Genomic DNA, 9,195 nt, shown 5'->3' with positions numbered 1-9,195 from the left:
CCATCCCCAACTAGATCATCTCAGCCAAGGCTTCATCTACCTGGGTCTTAAATACCTCCCAAGATGAAGATACCACAACCTCTGTGGGTAACCTGTTCTAGTGCTTTACTACCCTCCTGGTGAGAAAGCTCTTCCCAATACCTAATCTCAACTTCCCTTGCTGCAGCTTGAGCCCATTGCTCCTTGTTCTGTCATCTGCCCCCACTGAGAACAGTCCGGCTCCATCCTTCTTGTAACCAACCTTCAGGTAGTTGAAGGCTGTGATTAAATCCCTTCTTGTCTTCTCTTCTCCAGGCCAAATAAGCCCAGTTCTCTCAGCCTCTCTTCAGAAGTCATGTCCCCCAGCCCCCGAACTGTCTTTGTTGCCCTCCGCTGGACTCTCTGCAACTTGTCCACATCCCTTCTGTAGTGGGGGGCCCAAAACTGGACACGGTACTCCAGATGTGGCCTCACCAGTGCAGATTAGAAGGGAGGTGATTCTCGAGTGATTCCCTCGATCTGATGGTGGCTCTCCAAGTAATGCAGCCCAGTATGCTGTTAGGGTTTTTGGCAACTAGGGCACACTGTTGGCTCCTGTTCAGCTTATTGGTCTGCTGTAAACCCCAAGTCCTTTTCTGCAGAGCTGCTGCCCAGCCAGTCAACCTCCAGCCTGTACCGGTGCATGGGATTGTTCCACCCTAAGTGCAGGATTTTGCTCTTATCCATATTGAACTTTTGGTCTCTTCAAATCCTAGCCTACCCTCAGTGTAATCTAATGCCACTCCCCCTCCCTCAGTTTGGTGTTATCTGCAAACTTGCTGAGGGTGTACTCCATCCCATCTTCCAGATCGTTGATAATCTGTAGCGGAGCTGGAAGTTGCAATCAGCTGTCTTTGACACAAGGCCAGGGGTCTTCCTAGCTCCTTTAAAAACATGCTCAGATTTTAGAAAGTTATTTTCAAAAAAGGTGTTAACTGGGGGGAAAAAAGCCAAAAACATTTCAGTAAGTTTGTGTTACCACCAGAAAAGTTTAACTAATCGTACTGGAGTACAGCACAGTTACCAGAAAGCAGTGGAGGCAAAAGGACTTAGTGGTTTAAATCAAACAGTGGTTCACAAGCTTGGATGCAACAGGTTTTACACTTAGAAACAAAAACAAGATGGCTAAAAAACGAGCATCTGCAGCTTGCTTTTGCTGTTCTTAGCCAGTAAGATTCACACAAATGTTATTATTAGCAAAGGAGAAAACCTAAGGAAAACAAAGTGCTTTGCAACAGCAAGGAAACATCTCAGCAATTTTCCTAATGCTGATTTTATAACCAGTGTCCTGAAAACTGCTCCAAGTCAAAGCTGGCTTCAGGAGGGAAAGTGATGTAACCACTCATTACCAGCAGTGATGTAATCGTGGCTCGGAGGGACAACCCATCCCGACAGTGTATAAATAATGTTCTATATAAGCACCAAGAAGATACAAATAGCTTTAGGAAAGCCTACAGCTAGGACAAATGAGATGAAGTTAGGGAAGAAAAACACGCTGAGGCTGAACATCAGGGAACTTAACATCCGGGAGCTCTGTTTAGGACATGGGAAAGTCTCCAGCTGCTTGGGACACTTCACTGGGTGAACAAGCAATTATGACATGGACATTGGGGGACATTCCTGCACCAACAGGTGCAGGGACAGAGCAGTTTTGAGCACAGACCTCAGCTCTTGCCAGTTCTGGGAGCTGCAGTTTTTTGATTTGGAGGGAAATAAATCCACCCCCTGAATCCCATGTGGTGCTCCCCCTGCTGGCCTCTTCCTGGTTGTCCTGCTAGCCAGTTTGGTAACCACCGATGTGGGACAAGAAATAAGAGCTGGAGATTACTTGGGGGGGGGGTGCACCTGAGTGTCTAACTTCCAGGTGTGTTTAAAGCTAATCAGTTACTCCAGATTTACTGCAAAATTAGCAAATCAAAGATTTTTAGTCCTAACCCCCTGCACAGCCCTACAGAGATAACCTTAGCAAAGAGCACGCAGCTCAACAAATCAAGATGACACTGAGCAAGAGTGCAAGGTTTCCTGAGTAAAGATGTCCTGAAGGTACAGCTTGAGCCCAGCATTCATAATTATTCATGGATTCAGAGCAGCAGCCAGTCATGAAGTGTATCTTCTGCTTAGGAAGCAGAAACAAGAGGGGTCCCTACCAATTTGCATTGATCATCAGATCAGATCAGATTTATTCAGCGCTTAAACAGAAAAAAAAATGAAGCCAGCAGCTGACTCACTCTGAACCTCTCTCCCTGGTGTGATTTGTCTAAGAGGAAAGGTAGAGTTGCTGCTTTTAAAACCACAAATTTTCCTTAAGTAGTTATTGACCAGTCTAGTAAACACTGAGGGCATGACTCCCACTCTTGAACTTTACAATCTCTTCCATAACTGAGACCATGAACCCAATAGAAACTTTCTTGTGTTTATTCTTTTGCATTCAAGGCATGGCGGGGAAATGATGACCCTCCTGACTCAATGGCAAAACTCCCAGCAACTTCAAAGGAGTTCGATGAAAACGACAGTCACGTCATGAGTGACCAAATGATGTATTTGCAAATGACTGGTGTGCTCAGTTTGTAGCTGTTTATAGGCATAAATAGTTTTTACTGATGACTCCTAGTTTTTTTTCCTCCAGGGAAATGAATTTGAATGATTAGAGTAAATAAGAACTCACCTGACAGAGAGCTGCCTTGACTCACGGAGGAGGAATCAGACATCGGTTCCTTTACTTGATCTGCTGTTGACCTTGGGCAATCTTCTTCCATCCTCTGTGTCTCTGATTTCCTCCTCTTGAGCTGCATAACTACACTCTCAGGTAAGATCCTCAGTGCTGTTATTTATGCAAAATATTAGTTGCAGTGAAAAAAATGATCAAATTGAGTTCCTATATATAAATGTATTATGACACTCATTGAGAGGAAACAAAATAGTGGGAAAATGTACATATAACCCATTTAATTGTTAGATACTGGTTGAAGCAAAGAAGAACATTTAGCATTAAAGGCAACTGGGAAAACAAGTAAACCTGTGGAAGGTCCTTCTTACCTACTGATCCATAAACAGTATGTAATGAAAAAAGCAGCAGTGGCCTTTACATGCAAAGCACCCATCTTAATTGATGACTGACTAGTGATCAGTTTGACAAGACCTCAAGACCAAACAAAATGAGCATCACATTCAATTCCATTTTGAATGGTGAGATGTGAAGACAGATTTCTCTGTGAACTCCTCTGATATAGTCAAAATGAGAGAGATGGAGAAATGGAGTTTCTGCTCCCTGGGGAATCTCACTCTCTTGAAATTTTGTTCCAGATACGAAAGAAAAGGTCAACACCTTTTGTGAAATGGAACTTTTGGATATTTCCAAATAGAAATTTCTCAGAAGTTTGATTTCAAATAAAATATTCAATCTAATCTATATACATATACTTAATTTTAGATCATCTTGAAATAATCAAAGTGCTCATAGAAATCAATCATTTAGGCTTCCATAAAAAATTAACCAAACTGGCAAGTTTCCATGAACCACTAGTATCAACTGAATGACGATTTTCCATTTCACTTAAAACACAGCTCTGCTCAATGTTATATTTGCCTGTGGCTAGGCAAACGTCTTCATAGATTTCTAGGGTCAGAAGGGACCTATTAGATCATCGAGTCTGATCCCCTGCTCTGGGCAGGAAAGAGCACTGAGGTCAAGTGACTCCAGCCAGGTGCTTGTCTAATCTCCTTTTGAAGACCTCCAAGATAGGGGAAAGCATCACCTCCTTTGGAAGTCCATTCCATATTTTGGCAACCCTCACCATAAACAATTTCTTCCTGATGTCCAATCTAAATCTGCTGTCCTTCAATTTAGGGTCATTGTTTCTAGTAACCCCAAGGGGTGCCCTGGTAAACAGAGTATCCCCTATTCCCTACTGACCCCCCCCCCCGATGAGTTTGTAGACAGCCATGAGATCACCTCTCAGCCTTCTCTTGTGGAGGCTGAAGAGATTCGGATCCCTCAGTCTGTCTTCATAGGATCTTACTTCAACCATACGTGTAGCTCTCCTCTGAATCCTTTTCAGGTTATCCACATCCCTCTTGAAGTGCGGCGCCCAAAACTGGATGTAGTACTCCAGCTGCGGCCTCACCAGTGCCGCATAGAGGGGAAGTATCACCTCCCTAGACCTGCTCGTGATGCACCTGCTAATGCAAGAAAGAGTGCGGTTAGCCTTACTTTTTACCTTGTCACATTGGCAACTCATGTTCATTTTTGCTTCAACTAGGACTCCAAAATCCCTTTTTGTGCTACTTAGACCAGTACTTCCCAGTCTATAGGTGCATTGGTGATTCTCTCTCCCCAGGTGCAGCACTTTGCACTTATCTTTGTTAAATTGCATCCTATTCTGATCTGCCCTTTCCCCCAGTCTGTCTAAATCTGCCTGAATTCACTCCCTACTCCCTAGTGCGTTTACCATACCCCATAGTTTGGTGTTGTCTGTGAATCTGGACAGAGTGCTTTCAACACCTTCGTCCAAATCACTGATGAAGATATTGAACTGCACTGGTCCAAGGACAGAGCCTTGGGGGCCCCCACTGCCCACATCTCTCCAGGTAGAAACCACCCCGTCCACCACCACTCTCTGGGTGCGCCCCACAAGCCAGTTATCCACCCACCTGACTGTGAACAAATCTGTGTCACAGCTACCTAGTTTATTTATAAGACTTGGGCGTGACACTGTCGAAAGCCTTTTTAAAATCCAAGTAAATAACATCTACCTCTATTCCTGCATCTAAGCACTTTGTGACCTGATCATAAATAGAGACCAGGTTAGTCGGGCAGGATCTGCCTGCTATAAACCCATGCTGGTTGCCCCTTAGCATTGTGTTACCCGCTGTTCCCCCACAAATGTGATCCTTAATGATTTTTTCTAAGGTCTTGCCAAGAATAGAGGTGAGGCTAACCAGCCTATAATTACCCAGGTCCTCCTTCCTCCCCTTCTTGAAAATAGGGACACAGTGGCCCTTTTCCAGTCTTCTGGGACCTGTCCTGAGTGCCACAAGCACTCAAATAGTTGGACCAGTGGTTTCGCTGTGACACTGGCCAATTCCTTTAGTACCCTTGGGTGAAGATGATCGGGGCCTGCCAACTTTACATCCAGCCCCTCCAAGCGCCCCTTTACCAGGTCAGTGCTAATCACTGGTGGATTGGCATCTTTCTAAAGCCAAATTAAAGTATCACTGGGAGGTGTGTTTGTATCCGTGTCCAGGAACACAGATGCAAAGAAATCCTTTAAGAACTAAACTTTGTCCATCCTATGTGTGTCCATCCTATGTTATGAGTTGCCCTAGTCCATCCTGTAGTGGTCCTATGTTACCCTGCACCTTCTTCTTGCTCTGTATGTACTTAAAGGAGGACTTTGTGTTACCCTTAATCTTTTTTGCCAGCCTGAGTTCCGTTTCTGCTTTGGCCTTCCTCACAAGCATGAGTAAAACAGGTATACTCCTCCTTGGTGGCTGCCCCCTGCTTCCACAGCCTGTAAGCTTCTCTTTTCCCCTGTATGCTCTCCTGGATTTCCCTGCTCAGCCAAGAGGGTTTCTGGCTCTTTTGCCTCCCTTTGTGTGTACTGGGATGGTACCCCTTTGTGCCTGCAGGATCTCCCACCCCTTTGTGCCTTGAGGAACTCTCACCCTTCCTGGTCTCTCAACTCACTGATGCGATTACCCCTCAGTCCCACTCTAATCTCCTGAGCTTGCTGAAGTTGGCCTTCTGGAAGTCTAGCACTTCTGCCCTACTAGTTATCTTTCCCAACCTTTCGCCAGATAGTGAATCCTATCAACAGGTGGTCACTATCTCCTAGGTTACCTTGTACCTGCAGATCCCCCACCAAGTCCTTCCCTGTGGTCAGCACCAAGGCATTTCCCTCAGTGGGACTGCATACCTCCTGTGTTAGGTGCAGATCCTGTATGCAGGTTAGGAACCTACATGAGTGGGCAGACCTGGCCGACCACTCCTCATTCTTGAATGAGGACTTCAGCATATTTCATGTCACTGGACAGGGTGAACATGCAGAAAATGGCTTGTGAACATGCAAGTAAAATCAGAGTTCAAATTAAGGTTTATAGTGTTCTACTGAGCATCCCCCGTTACCTGTGGATGAGACAAAGATGATATCAAGTCCAGGAGAATCATATGCGACAAGGTAATTAAGTTTGAATGCAATTATTGCAACATAGTTTTGATAAAAGAGAGGCAGCTTCTCATCCATAAGCAGTGATTACACTACTGCTTTCTACTGAACAGGAAGTCCATGGGACAAGGCCTCAACCCCTAATTAGGACTAATCTTTGGATCAAAGCATGGTATGCTGCAGCTGTCAGAACCACTGCTAACAAAGGAATTTAGTAGAGAAAGAACTGACATACTTTGGATCCTGATTCTGGCCACTGGAAAACACTTTGCAAATGTCTTGAACAGTTGTAGAATAACATTTTGTACTACAGTCTTGTAAACACATGACATGGGTATTGAAAAGGACTTTGCTAATGAGCTCAGTTGAAAAAGGTTTCCAGTTTAGAAGGCATTTATATCAAAAACCCAGAGGGAAAATATTATGAAGGGATTGTAGAAGCCTGTTTTTGTTTGAGATGTAATAAAATAATTCCACTAACAATCTTAAACTGCAGAGCCAAGGGGCAGATCAAATTTATGAGACATCAAATCTATACCCCCTATCCCCAACCTCCTCTTCTCTACTCCAAGTCTTAGGGGGTCAGGCTTCTCACACACACAGACACAGCCTCTCTATACATTTCAGTATCTGGCCTTACCTGTCTTGGCCTGATCCAAAGGCTATAATAGTTCTGGTGAGGCGCTGATATGGTATCTGTTCAAGATTCAGAAGAGTTGGATCCTAAGTGGATAAAGGCAGGAGATAACAGGTGGAAGATACAACTTATTTATGATGAAGTCATGATCGATTGATCTGCTTGGCAAATAACAGCACAACTGGGTGTTTAAATTTCATGTATTTGCAGGACATTTTTTCTGGACTCTTACAACATTGGGATTCAGAAGATTAAGGGCGTTGGGATTCATTTCCTCAAACAAATTTCTTCCTGAAAGGTACATTTTCTCCACTCGGACATTCTTCAAAAGCATCAACCACCAGCTGAGAAAGGCAGAGTCATTACAAGTTGTCCCACCAGCCAGTTGGAAAGAAAACTGTTCTGTGCTGATTGAAATGCTACCGATGGCTTAGCCTGGAAGAAAACGAAGAGTGGAGGATCTAAACTTAAGAACTGTCATCTGATATTGGTGTGTAGGATCAAGATTTGGGACTTGGGTGTAGTCTCAGTCCTGCCCACAACCTGCTTATACCTTTGCACAGTTAATGTCTCTCCATTGTACAATCTACTCATCTGACAAATGAGCCTAAAGCCAAATACCCTGTGACACATGGCTGATTTGCAACGGTTTGAGGTGATCAGGTGAAGGGTAAGTACTAACAAATTATTTGTGATGGAAAAGCTAGAACAAACCTGCCGCCTATGACTACTGTTTGTACACTCACAGCTTGAACTGAATTCCTACCTACCATAAAGGTAGGAAAGACTTGCTATCTGTTTTCTGAGATTTCTTGCACGTCACAGGCACAAGACTTTAAGAAGCACCTTATCCTACATAAAATGTCATGTCCCAGGGAAGCAAATGCATTTTTCATATGGGAGAGGATTAGAGACAGACAGCAGCTTCTAGAAAATTATGCTTTTAGAATCCTGTGGCATCCAGCAGGGGGGAAAAAACCACACTGGCCATTTTGGAAGAAGAGCTCACAACAGCGTGATAAATTGACCATGGTAATTATATTTGTCATAGAAATAGGTTGCGAAAACAACTACACATCCTGCTCAAACATAGGCATCCTCAGAACACAATGAGCTTCCCACCCATCCACCCACGAAATGCCGCAATCAGACCTTTAGCAGTTATCAGCACTGGAGAAACGCATGCATTTCCTTTCGTGAGAGAAACAAACTGTGCTGCGTCCTGCTTTTGATAACAAAGTGTTATCCTGACATCTTCAGATGCTTTGATTCATTTCAGCAGAAAGTCACGCTGTTTAAAATAATACTGCAGTCTGAAGCAAATCCAACACCACACTAAGTGTCTTTTTATGCCTATTGTCATTCTTGAAAAACCAAGAGCCAAATCATTCCCCTCCTACACAAAACACCTGTGGGAGGGAAAAAGGCCTTCTTGAAGTGCCATGAGTTTAATTTCAGCTGCATTCTACATATCTCTGTAGGGAGTGAGGGGGATAAGGGAGACGCTTGCAATCATACAAAAGGGTCAGAGAAGAATGGATGGCACTGCTGAGCGACAAGATCAGTAGGCAGCTAACTCAAGCTAGTGCCTAAAAACTATGATAAATGCTGTACAAAAGGACTTTGACAGGTTGATAAATCCCATCCACAGCCTACGGGTGATGATGTCTTCATGCTGCTGCCCAGCCTCCACACCCTCTCCAGTAGCATAGCTCACTTAACCAGAGTTGGGAAAACCGTTACGTACATTCAGGAAAACCCTTACGTACATGCTTATGCTTCTTCTGAGTCCAAAGGGGAGTTACACACATGCTGTGCGAAGTCCTTATGTGTTAAATCAGGATCTGAGGCACTACTGTACTGCCAACTTTCATCCTAGGGGCTGTGCGCTACCCGACAGAGGGGTAGGACAATGTGAAGCAACATAAATTCCCACTTGGAAATCCACCGAGTTACTACCCCCTTTGGTCACCTGCAGCCACCAACTGAAAGCTCTCACAGGCTTTTTGCACTCCCATGCGCCAGGATTTCTTCTCTATTTCTCCACAGATTCCCAGTTGTCTTTACATTACCCTTTAAGATGGTTTGCCTCTCAGTCATTTATGGAGCATGCATGTATTTTGAGAACACAAACAGCACGCTGACTAATATGGAACCGTCAATTGCATATTTGTCATGCTAGTTTTCAGCTAGAGTTTTTTTTTTTCCATTTTTTAATTTGGGATGTTGCAAAGCTTTTCTTATGATACATATTGATGAAGCTTTCCGGTAGCAAGCTTTCTAAAATAATTAGAGCGATGAATCATAATCATGAAGAAATGGTTCTTACATCTCTTAAGACAGTTATCTAAAAAATGTTTTGATGAATCACGCAAA

The 9,195-nt window shown here is 43.8% G+C and overlaps 1 long non-coding RNA gene across 1 annotated transcript in view; it reads left to right on the top strand.

Annotated features, from left to right (window-relative positions):
- The window catches only part of LOC149858064 (uncharacterized), a 58,730-nt gene extending 49,580 nt beyond the window's left edge, over positions 1 to 9,150 (top strand). The window contains exons 3-4 of the long non-coding RNA XR_016443736.1: positions 2,645 to 2,824; positions 7,030 to 9,150. This is a non-coding gene — a long non-coding RNA (uncharacterized LOC149858064). The remainder of the gene's footprint in view (positions 1 to 2,644; positions 2,825 to 7,029) is intronic.
- The last annotated feature ends 45 nt before the right edge of the window (positions 9,151 to 9,195 follow it).

The sequence above is a fragment of the Crocodylus siamensis genome, chromosome 8 (assembly GCF_052110815.1).
Source record: "Crocodylus siamensis isolate JL-2025a chromosome 8, ASM5211081v1, whole genome shotgun sequence".
Classification (NCBI taxonomy): domain Eukaryota; kingdom Metazoa; phylum Chordata; order Crocodylia; family Crocodylidae; genus Crocodylus; species Crocodylus siamensis.
The sequence above is the reverse complement of the archived record's forward strand: the minus strand, read 5'-3'. Positions and strand labels throughout refer to the sequence as shown.